Genomic DNA, 12,132 nt, shown 5'->3' on the forward strand with positions numbered 1-12,132 from the left:
AGGCAGATATCCGCACAGGCACAGTAAGACGTGGAGAAGCAGAGTTGACATCAAGGACTGTTTCACCTTTGTGCGGAGTCAGCGTACGTCTTTCCAGGCGGGGAGGACGGATAGGAAAATCCTTCAGGAAGTGTTCGGTACCGGCACAGTACAGGCAGAGATTCTCCATGCGGCATCGTGTCCTCTCTTGAGGTGTCAGGCGAGACCGGTCAACTTGCATAGCCTCCACGGCGGGAGACACAGGAACGGATTGCAGAGGACCAGAGGAGAGAGGAGCCGGGGAGAAAAAACGCCTCGTGCGAACAAAGTCCATATCCTGGCGGAGCTCCTGACGCCTTTCGGAGAAACGCATGTCAATGCGAGTGGCTAGACGAATGAGTTCATGTAGGTTAGCAGGAATTTCTCGTGCGGCCAGAACATCTTTAATGTTACTGGATAGGCCTTTTTTAAAGGTCGCGCAGAGGGCCTCATCATTCCAGGATAATTCGGAAGCAAGAGTACGGAATTGTATGGCGTACTCGCCAACGGAAGAATTACCCTGGACCAGGTTCAGCAGGGCAGTCTCAGCAGAAGAGGCTCGGGCAGGTTCCTCAAAGACACTTCGAATTTCCGAGAAGAAGGAGTGTACGGAGGCAGTGACGGGGTCATTGCGGTCCCAGAGCGGTGTGGCCCATGACAGAGCTTTTCCAGACAGAAGGCTGACTACGAAAGCCACCTTAGACCTTTCAGTAGGAAACTGGTCCGACATCATCTCCAAGTGCAGGGAACATTGTGAAAGAAAGCCACGGCAAAACTTAGAGTCCCCATCAAATTTATCCGGCAAGGATAGTCGTAGGCTGGAAGCGGCCACTCGCTGCGGAGGAGGTGCAGGAGCTGGCGGAGGAGATGATTGCTGAAGCTGTGGTAGTAGCTGCTGTAGCATCTCGGTCAGTTGAGACAGCTGATGGCCTTGTTGCGCTATCTGTTGTGACTGCTGGGCGACCACCGTGGTGAGGTCGGCGACAACTGGCAAAGGAACTTCAGCGGGATCCATGGCCGGATCTACTGTCACGATGCCGGCTGGCAGGAGGTGGATCCTCTGTGCCAGAGAGGGATTGGCGTGGACCGTGCTAGTGGACCGGTTCTAAGATACTACTGGTGTTCACCAGAGCCCGCCGCAAAGCGGGATGGTCTTGCTGCGGCGGTAGTAACCAGGTCGTATCCACTAGCAACGGCTCAACCTCTCTGACTGCTGAAGATAGGCGCGGTACAAGGGAGTAGACAAAAGCAAGGTCGGACGTAGCAGAAGGTCGGGGCAGGCAGCAAGGATCGTAGTCAGGGGCAACGGCAGGAGGTCTGGAACACAGGCTAGGAATACACAAGGGAACGCTTTCACTAGGCACAAGGGCAACAAGATCCGGCGAGGGAGTGCAGGGGAAGTGAGGTATACATAGGGAGTGCACAGGTGAAGACACTAATTGGAACCACTGCGCCAATCAGTGGCGCAGTGGCCCTTTAAATCGCAGAGACCCGGCGCGCGCGCGCCCTAGGGAGCGGGGCCGCGCGCGCCGGGACAGGACCGAGGGAGAGCGAGTCAGGTACGGAAGCCGGGGTGCGCATCGCGAGCGGGCGCCACCCGTATCGCGAATCGCATCCCGGCTGGAGGCGGTATCGCAGCGCACCCGGTCAGTGGATCTGACCGGGGCGCTGCCGTAGCGAGGATGTTGCGAGCGCTCCGGGGAGGAGCGGGGACCCGGAGCGCTTGGCGTAACAGTTAGTCTGGGTTTTTTAAATTCTGAAGCAAATTCTGGAGCAAAATCTGGTGCCGACAGAATTTCTGGCGCAATGCGACAGAATCTGGCGCACAACTCGACAAAACATGTCGGTTTGCAATAGTAAATGAGGGCCATTATCTTTATTCTGTATGTCCATATGGTTACAAGGATACCATATTTATGTAGCTTTTATTTGATTTTACTAATTGGCTGTATGATGACTCATTTTTTGCACCGTGGTCTGTAGTTTTTATCGGTACTTTTTTTGTTTTGATGGGACTTTTTGATCGCTTTATATTAAGCATGCGGCGGTACCACATAGGATTATTTTTATTTTTTATTTTACTATTTTATTTAAAAAATTGGAAAAGGGGGGATTCAAACTTTTATTTGGAAGGGGTTAATTCACTTTTATTAACTTTTTTAACACTTTATTTTATTCTTTTAGCTTCCATAGGAGGCTATAACATGCAATCTTCTGATTGTATATACTGATCAATACTATGCCATATCATAGCTTTGATCAGTGTTATTGGTGCTCTGCTGCTCCAGCCTGCTGAAGGTTCCTGGATCAGCAGAGCTCCGATCGGACGGCGAGGAGGCTGGTAAGGGCCCTCCCGCATCCTCTCAGCTGGTTGGGAAATCACGGTTTCACTGCAATGGTCCCGATCAGCTCCGCTGAGCTGCCGGGATACTTTTACTTTCAATTTAGATGCTGCAATCAACTTTGATCCCCTATAACTTTATTTTTATAATCTATAATATAAGGCTATAACTTTTTTATGTTTCAGTATATGGGGCTAAATGAGAGCTCCTTTTTTGTGCTACAGTCTGTAGTTTATATTGATATTATTTTTGTTATGATGAGACTTTTGAATTGCTTTTTATTATACATTTTTTTTGCTTTTGCTATATGAAATGACCAAATGTATGCATTTTATGTATTTTTTTACATTTACGCCATTGACCGTGCGGTTTATTTATCATTATATTTTAATAGTTTTGACATTTACACACACTATGATAACACATACCGTTAAGGGGTACTCCAGTGAAAAACTTTTTTTTTTATTCACTGGTGCAGTTAAACAGATTTGTAAATTACTTCTATTTAAAAATCTTAATCCTTCCTGTACTTATCAGCTGCTGTATGCTCCACAGGAAGTTATTTTATTTTTTGAATTTCTTTTCTGTCTGACCACAGTGCTCTCTGCTGACACCTCTCTCTGTCTCAGAAACTGTCTAGAGCAGGATAGGTTTGCTATGGGGATTTTCTCCTGCTCTGGACAGTTCCTGACATGGACAGAGGTGTCAGCAGAGAGCACTGTGGTCAGACTGAAAATAAATTTAAAAAGATAAGAACTTCCTGTGGAGCATACGTACTGATAAGTACTGGAAGGGTTAAGATGTACTTTACAAATCTTTTTAACGTTCTGGCACCAGTTGAGTTAAAAAAATAGTTTTTCCCTGTAGTACACCTTTAAGATATATTTTTGTTTACATCATTTTATAAAAAAAATTCGAAAAGGGGGATGATTCAAACTTTTATTAGGGAAGGGGCTTATTTACATTTATTAAGTATTTATTTTTTTTTTACACTTTTTTCATTATCTTTTACTCCCCATAGGGTACTATTACATGGAATCTTCAGATTCACTACATTGATCAGCATTGATCTATGTTATCGGCGCTCCATTTCTACATCCTGCCACGGCTGACTGCAACATTGGAACACGAATTGGACAGCAGGGAGGCAGGTAAGGGCCCTCCCGCTGTCCTCTCAGCTGATCGGGACCCCACAATTTCATCGCAGGTATCCCGATCAGCTCCACTGAGCAACCAGCATTAGATTTGTGGTACTTTTGAACACTGCAATCAACTTTGATTGGGGATGTCCAGCATTAGCCACGGGACCAACCAGCTATGATGCTTTACAGTACGTGAGCAGGGCAAGGGTGTACCTGTATGACCTGTGTTCTTAAGGTGTTATCATATAAAGGATGAATGTTCTATGGGAATAGGAAAATAGCATCGCAGGCCCACCAAATGTTTACCATGCTTGAATTGTTACATCTCCAGCAAACATTAGAGAAGTTGTTAATGCTTGACATTTTTGTGGAAACCGAAAAAAAACATTATACAATTTTTCAGCAAATTTTATATGGTTGGAAACTAAGGGACTATCCATGTCCTACTTCTGGTTTACAAAGTTCCTACCAAGTTCGACCTCCTAATTCGTTTGATAACAGTTAATTCTGAAGTACTGAACAATGATTAAGTAGTAATAGGATACTTCCTTTCTATAAGTCATTAAAAGCGTCTACTTCTGCAACCATGAATTGGAGATTGACAGAGGCCATGGTGCAGAGCACATCACATGTCTTATCTGCAGAAAAATTTTAGAAATTGTGTTTGCTCAATGCTTATTGATTAGACCTTTTCTGAAATCATTTTTGGCCCATACATATAGCTCACGTCCCTAGCTTTCCATTTTGTCAGGTCCAAGTCAGATATGATTTCTCTCAACACATTAGTCCTGGCAGTTTTATAACCAATTGTAAACAGATTTTTTTTTAATGACTAAGGTCCCTAGTTGATAATAGTGAGATGTGGAGAAAAGACTGGTTTGCAAAAGAGGATTGGCGCCACGAGAGTATGGTCGACAGCATGTTCACCCAAAAAGCACATATCTATTCCAATCCATAGAACATGAACGGTTCACTATAAATGTTCAGTAATATTGTAAAATGGACAAACATTCGATTCCTCCCTGATGTAAACCTCTCATGTTTTTTTAGTACTTATCCTGCTATGACAAGAGTATATTTGATCTGCAGCACTATCATTACTCTCTGTATCCCCTGTTAGAGTACTGTGTATAGTGTAATGACAGCAAATTGCCTGCCTCTTAAGTAGGCAATTGATTAGGTCTGTACATCTGTCATTTTGTTCTCTCAGTTATAACATTATTTTCAAATATGTAAATAGTAAATATGGAGAGTTTTTTCCGATAGATAGATAGAATTGCTGACTAGTATTGGCACTGCTACCTTTAAATGGCACACAGCAGTTTACCTTCTATAATGACGACTGTAAATATTCCCAGTGCCTAGTACTTTAAGTGGAACTGGCAGGTTTCCAAAAATAAGACAGTCCAGTTAATCTAAGTTGTCCCACTACAAGGATATGTTTAAGTCATTAAAGTCTGCTTAGGATAACGTCACAGCTGTTCTATGTGTGAAGATCAGCAAAATGGAGAACCAGTCTTTCTGTATAAAAAGAGAGATCAGCTGCACTCACAGTAGAAACTTTATAAAGCTATTTATGATCCATTACAGGAAATTTGATGGTGTTGTCCCTACATTTTAATACAGCAAATAAAACATGCCACACATTTTCATTCTAAGCCCTACCTATCTCCATGAAGAAAAATATGTTCACCACCCTCACCACTAATTTCTTCAAAAAGGACAGGACATTGACTAGCTTTCAAGGGCCAGCATCCTCAAACAGTCCAGTACAAAGAGACTGAAAGAACAAAAGATACCGTATTTATAGGGGTATACCACGCACCTGCCTATAACACGCACCCTCATTTTACCAAGGATATTTGGTTAAAAAAAGTTTTTTACCCAAATATCCATGGTAAAATGAGGGTGCGTGTGTGTGCGCGTGTATACCCCGATACACCCCCAGGAAAGGCAGGGGGAGAGAGGCCGTCGCTGCCCGCTTCTCTCACCCTGCCTTTCCTGGGGTCTAGAGCCCTGCTGCCGCCACTTCTCTCCCACTGGCTATCTGCGCCACTGCCCGTTCTCTCCCCCTGACTATCGGTGCCGGCGCCCCATTGCCGGCGCCGATAGCCAGGGGGAGAGAAGGGGCAGCGGCACCCATTGCCGGCGCCGCTGCCCCGTTGCCTCCCCCCATCCCCTGTTGTATAATTACCTGTTGCTGGGATCGGGACCGCGCTGCTTCAGGCCTCCGGCGTGCATCCCCTGCATCGTTGCTATGCACTGCACGGCGCGGCGCACTGACGTCATGCGCCGCGCCGTGCAGCGCATAGCAACGACGCAGGGGATGCACGCCGGAGGCCTGAAGCAACGCGGAACCGACCCCGGCAACAGGTAATTATGCAACCGGGCTCTCCCCCTGGCTGGCGGCGCCGCTGCCCCATTGCCGGCGCCGCTTCTCTCCCTCTGGCTATCGGCGCCGGCAATGGGGCGCCGGCACCGATAGTCAGGGGGAGAGAACGGGCAGCGGCGCCGATAGCCAGGGGGAGAGAAGGGCCGGCAGCAGGACTCTAGACCCCAGGGCAGGCAGGGGCAGAGAAGCCGGCAGCGCTGGCTGTCTCTGCACCTGCAAAGCCGCTGCAGTTTATTGATTTAAAGCGCCCGCTTTAAATCATTGAACTGCAGCGGCTTATCGGCGTATAACACGCACATAGACTTTAGGCTAAAAATTTTAGCCTAAAAAGTGCGTGTTATACGCCGATAAATACGATAAATGCATTTTTTTAATCCTGGTAACTTTTCTCTAAATCGTACGCCTCCACATACCAGACAATCAGATAATATTTTTCCATGACCACATGGTTCTTTGATCAAACTATAACAAGTCCCATTTTGTAGCACTAATAGTCATGAGCCCTACATATATGTCAATTTGGATCCCAGTGAGGGTGGTCTGTTAGTTGGGATCCCCAAATTCATCCCTTAATCCCAATTTGCTTCCCTTTCCCTCCTATATTTGTGAAGGAACTTTACCTAAGTGCAGAGGGTTGCCTCCATACTCCAGATTCATAAATTGCTGGAAAATCTGCCACACATACTATAAATCTTTATTGAGCAACAACCCCAAATGGAAGGAGCTATCAAAAGGACAGGTACTGAAAATAAATGAGTAACAAAATATTTTAAGGATAATCTGATGGTGCGTAACATAATAATAATAATAATAATGCCTCACGGTGTGCCCCACATCATAATAGCACATTAACAGTGCTCCTAAGTGCCTTAAGATGGCAACAGTGCCCCTTTGTGTCTACAAATAGAGAAATTGCCCCCAAAATAGATATTAATACCTGCCATCTAGTAAAAAGACAGCCTCAGTGCCCTCCTCAAATTTTTTTCTTTACAAGTTACAGAATATTTGGTCCATAAAATAGAAGATGAATCCTCATAATGTGGAGTAAAATTAGAATTTGGGACAGTAACTTTTGGGTGCATGTGTTACTTGACTGATACGTAACGAAAGTATGTGTCACTCTGGGAACAGCCACCTCTCCATCCTAGAAGATGGGGTGGAGTTGGGACTGGCTCCTCCCTTGATTGGCTAGCAGCTGAAATTGCTTGTGCTGGGCCACCATGATATTACACCTTTAGGCTAGGATTCCACTGAGGTTTTTTCCAACCAGCAAAAATGCCAGGAAAATGCCAGAAAAACTGCCATTTTTTTTTTTTTTGGCAGTTTTCTGGCGTTTTTCCTGGTGTGTGGAAACAGCCAAGTTTGGACCCTGTGGCAGTTTTTTCACTGCCTTCAGGTACCACTCAGTGGGTAGGATGCTGAGCGCCCGGTCCACAGAGTGTAAGGAGATGAGGAGTGATGTACAGGGTGCAGAGCATCACTACTCACCTCCCCCGGCCGTATAGTATACAATGGTGCATAGTGTACCAGTATATACTATACAGGAGACGGGAATCCTGTCACGAGACTGACAGGACTCCCTGCTCCTATAGCCCCTTTGGGCGGTAAACACTATATACAGCTATCTATAGATAGCTGTATAAAGTGTATACAGAAGACGAGGACCACTTACCTCCCTCGCTCCCTGTCCCTGCCGGGTATGTGTAGCTCTACCCACTAGTGTTGACTTCATTAGGAGGCAGAGCTACAGACAGGAGCCAGGCTGGTAAGGGTGTGAGGCTCTGTTCACATTGTACGTTTTGTATAATGTGAACAGACCCTTCTGGCAGTGTCCTCCCAGACAGGGAGACGCCAGCTGTTGCTAAACTACAACTCCCAGCATGCCCAGACAGCCAAAGGCTGTCTGGCCATGCTGAGATTTGTACTTTTGCAACAATTGGAGGCTCTCTGTTTGGGAAGACATTGCATTATGGGCACTCTCCGCAGTGGAGAGCACCATTAATGTCCTAACCCATTTTTTGTTTTTCTTTTTTCTTCTAGTTTCAGATCCATGTATGCAGAGGATTACAGCGGATTCTGAGGACTACTGCGGATGAATTGGATTATTTCCCTTTTAATAAAATGGCTAACGAGGGCTGTGGGGGAGTTTTTTTTTAAATAAAATAATTTTTCTAATCCATTACTAAGCCAGTGCTTAGCATTAGCCCCAAAAACAGCTAGTTAACTCCCAATTATTACCCCTGTACCCACCGCCACAGGGGTGCCGGGAAGAGCTGGTACCAACAGGCCCGGAGCATTAAAAATGGTGCTCCTGGGCCTAGGTGGTAACAGGCTGGTGTTATTTAGGCTGGAGAGGGCCAGTAACAATCGTCCGAGTCCACCCTGGTAACGTCAGGCTGTTGCTGCTTGGTTGGTATCTGGCTGAGAATAAAAATACGGGGAACCCTATGCATTTTTTTAAATGTATTTATGGAAAAAAATGCATAGGGTTCCCCGTATTTTTATGGAATTCTAGCCTTATAGTGTGCTTATCATCAAAGGCCTGAATCAATACTTCCCTAGTCAAATTTTCCAGATGTTACTGTCTGGAAGGGAGTTGTATCCAGCAATAACTGTGCCATGTGGTATTGATCTGAAATAAAAGGTGGTCTAAAGAACCCTAAGGTAACTATATATTACCAGGCAACCCAAAAAGACTAACTGGCTCTCTACCACAGTGTGAGAATATGGCAGGGCTCACATAAGAATACTGCATGATTTTTTCCTTGAGGTGTCAAGATTCCTGGACCTCTTAGCAGTGGCGTACTAAGCGGAGGGGGGGGCGGCCCGCCCCGGGTGCCGCTCACAAGGGGGGTCCCAGGGGCGGACTGACCAGCCGCCGCCACTGCCGCCCCCGCCGCCACCACTACTGAGGATCCAGGACACTCGTCCCAGATCCCCAGCAGACAGCGGTGCCTTCTCCTGTATGCGCGATACGCGCACATACAGGAGAGGGCGTCCCCTCTGTGTGAGCCGCATCTGCAGCTTCACAGAGGAGACATGACCTCCGCCCCCACGCAGCACGCAGTACAGGCGCCGGTGACGTCACTAATCCGCGCCTGTACTGGTGGCCCTGCAGCTGAGGAGATCGCTGCGTGGGATATCAGGTGTGCATCCTTTTTTAATTTATTTTTCTCAACTCTGCATACACCTATGGGGAAGGGGAGGGGGGGTTACTCTACATATACCTATGGGGGAGGGAGTTTGTAACTGCATATACCTATGGGAAAGGGGGGTGTAACTGCATATACCTATGGGAAAGGGGGGGGGTGTAACTGCATATGCCTATGGGAAAGGGGGGGGGGGGTGTAACTGCATTTACCTATGGGAAAGGGGGGGATGTAACTGCATATACCTATGGGAATGAGGGGGGGGTGTAACTGCATATACCTATGGGAAAGAGGGGCGGTGTACCTGCTTATACCTATGGGAAAGAGGGGGGGGAGGTAACTCTGCCTATACCTATGGGGAAAGGGGGGGGTAACTGCCTATACTAATGGGGAAGAGGGGGGTAGCTCTGCCTATACCAATGGGGAAGAGGGGGTAACTCTGCCTATACCAATTGGGAAGAGGTGGGGAATCTGCCTATACCTATGGGAAAAAAGGGGTTTAACTCTGCCTGTGCCTATGGGAAACAGGGGGAGGTTTTTTTTTTTTAACTCTGCCTATACCTACGGGGAAAGGGGGGTTAACTCTGTTCCTATACCTATTGGGAAGGGGGTTTAACTCTGCTGCCTATACCTACAGGGAAGGTGGGCTACCTAACTTTATACCTGGATGCCTAACTACTTACCTACATACCCAGCTACCTAACTATGTACATACCTGGCCTTCATACATGGCTGCCTAACTACCTAGCTAGCCCCCTACCTACCTACATATCTGGCTTCCTGATCTACCTACCTAGTTACCTATTTACCTGGCTACTGTCACGATGCCGGCTGGCAGGTAGTGGACCCTCTGTGCCAGAGAGGGATGGCGTGGACCGTGCTAGTGGACCGGTTCTAAGCCACTACTGGTTTTCACCAGAGCCCGCCGCAAAGCGGGATGGTCTTGCTGCGGCGGTAGTGACCAGGTCGTATCCACTAGCAACGGCTCACCTCTCTGGCTGCTGAAGATAGGCGCGGTACAAGGGAGTAGGCAGAAGCAAGGTCGGACGTAGCAGAAGGTCGGGGCAGGCAGCAAGGATCGTAGTCAGGGGCAACGGCAGAAGGTCTGGAAACACAGGCAAGGAACACACAAGGAACGCTTTCACTGGCACTAAGGCAACAAGATCCGGCGAGGGAGTGAAGGGGAAGTGAGGTGATATAGGGAAGTGCACAGGTGTAAACACTAATTGGAACCACTGCGCCAATCAGCGGCGCAGTGGCCCTTTAAATCGCAGAGACCCGGCGCGCGCGCGCCCTAGGGAGCGGGGCCGCGCGCGCCGGGAGAGAACAGACGGGGAGCGGGTCAGGTAGGGGAGCCGGGGTGCGCATCGCGAGCGGGCGCTACCCGCATCGCGAATCGCATCCCGGCTGGCAGCAGGATCGCAGCGCCCCGGGTCAGAGGACGTGACCGGAGCGCTGCAGCGGAGGGAGTGAAGCGAGCGCTCCGGGGAGGAGCGGGGACCCGGAGCGCTCGGCGTAACAGTACCCCCCCCCTTGGGTCTCCCCCTCTTCTTGGAGCCTGAGAACCTGAGGAGCAGACTTTTGTCAAGGATGTTGTCCTCAGGTTCCCAGGATCTCTCTTCAGGACCACAACCCTCCCAGTCTACCAAAAAAAAATTTTTCCCTCTGACCTTTTTGGCAGCCAAAATTTCCTTGACCGAGAAGACGTCCGAGGAGCCGGAAACAGGAGTGGGAGGAACAGATTTGGGAGAAAAACGGTTGAGGATGAGTGGTTTGAGAAGAGAGACGTGAAAGGCATTAGGGATACGAAGAGAAGGAGGAAGAAGAAGTTTATAAGAGACAGGATTAATTTGACACAAAACTTTGAAAGGACCAAGATAGCGTGGTCCCAACTTGTAGCTAGGGACACGGAAGCGGACATATTTAGCGGAGAGCCATACCTTGTCTCCAGGGGAAAAAACGGGGGGAGCTCTTCTTTTCTTATCCGCGAACCTCTTCATGCGTGAAGAAGCCTGTAAGAGAGAATTTTGGGTCTCTCTCCATATAATGGAAAGGTCACGAGAAATTTCATCCACAGCGGGCAGACCAGAGGGTAAGGGGGTAGGGAGGGGGGGAAGAGGGTGACGGCCGTACACCACGAAAAACGGGGATTTGGAGGAAGATTCAGAGACCCTGAAGTTATACGAGAATTCGGCCCATGGAAGGAGATCTGCCCAGTCATCCTGGCGGGAGGAAACAAAATGTCGCAAATAATCACCCAGGATCTGGTTAATTCTTTCTACTTGTCCATTGGACTGGGGATGATATGCAGAGGAAAAATTTAATTTAATCTTGAGTTGTTTACAGAGAGCTCTCCAGAATTTAGACACGAATTGGACCCCTCTATCCGAGACAATCTGCGTAGGCAACCCGTGAAGACGAAAAATGTGTACAAAAAATTGTTTAGCCAACTGAGGCGCAGAAGGAAGACCAGGAAGAGGGATGAAATGTGCCATTTTGGAGAATCGATCAACGACCACCCAAATAACGGTGTTGCCACGGGAAGGGGGTAAATCAGTAATAAAATCCATACCAATCAGAGACCAAGGCTGTTCGGGGACAGGCAGAGGATGAAGAAAACCAGCGGGCTTCTGGCGAGGAGTCTTATCCCGGGCACAGATAGTGCAGGCTCGCACAAAGTCCCCAACATCCGTCTCCAGAGTCGGCCACCAATAGAAGCGGGAGATGAGTTGCACAGATTTCTTGATGCCCGCATGACCTGCGAGATGGGAGGAGTGACCCCATTTGAGGATTCCGAGGCGTTGGCGTGGAGAAACAAAGGTCTTTCCTGGAGGAGTCTGCCTGATGGAGGCAGGAGAAGTGGAGATCAGGCAGTCAGGTGGAATGATGTGTTGCGGAGGGAGATCAACTTCTGAGGCATCCGAGGAACGAGAGAGAGCATCGGCCCTAATGTTCTTATCGGCAGGACGAAAGTGAATCTCAAAATTAAATCGGGCAAAGAACAGAGACCACCGGGCATGGCGAGGATTCAGCCGTTGGGCCGACTGGAGGTAGGAGAGGTTCTTGTGGTCGGTGTAGATGATAACAGG

Source organism: Hyla sarda, chromosome 6, assembly GCF_029499605.1.
Source record: "Hyla sarda isolate aHylSar1 chromosome 6, aHylSar1.hap1, whole genome shotgun sequence".
Lineage (NCBI taxonomy): Eukaryota > Metazoa > Chordata > Amphibia > Anura > Hylidae > Hyla > Hyla sarda.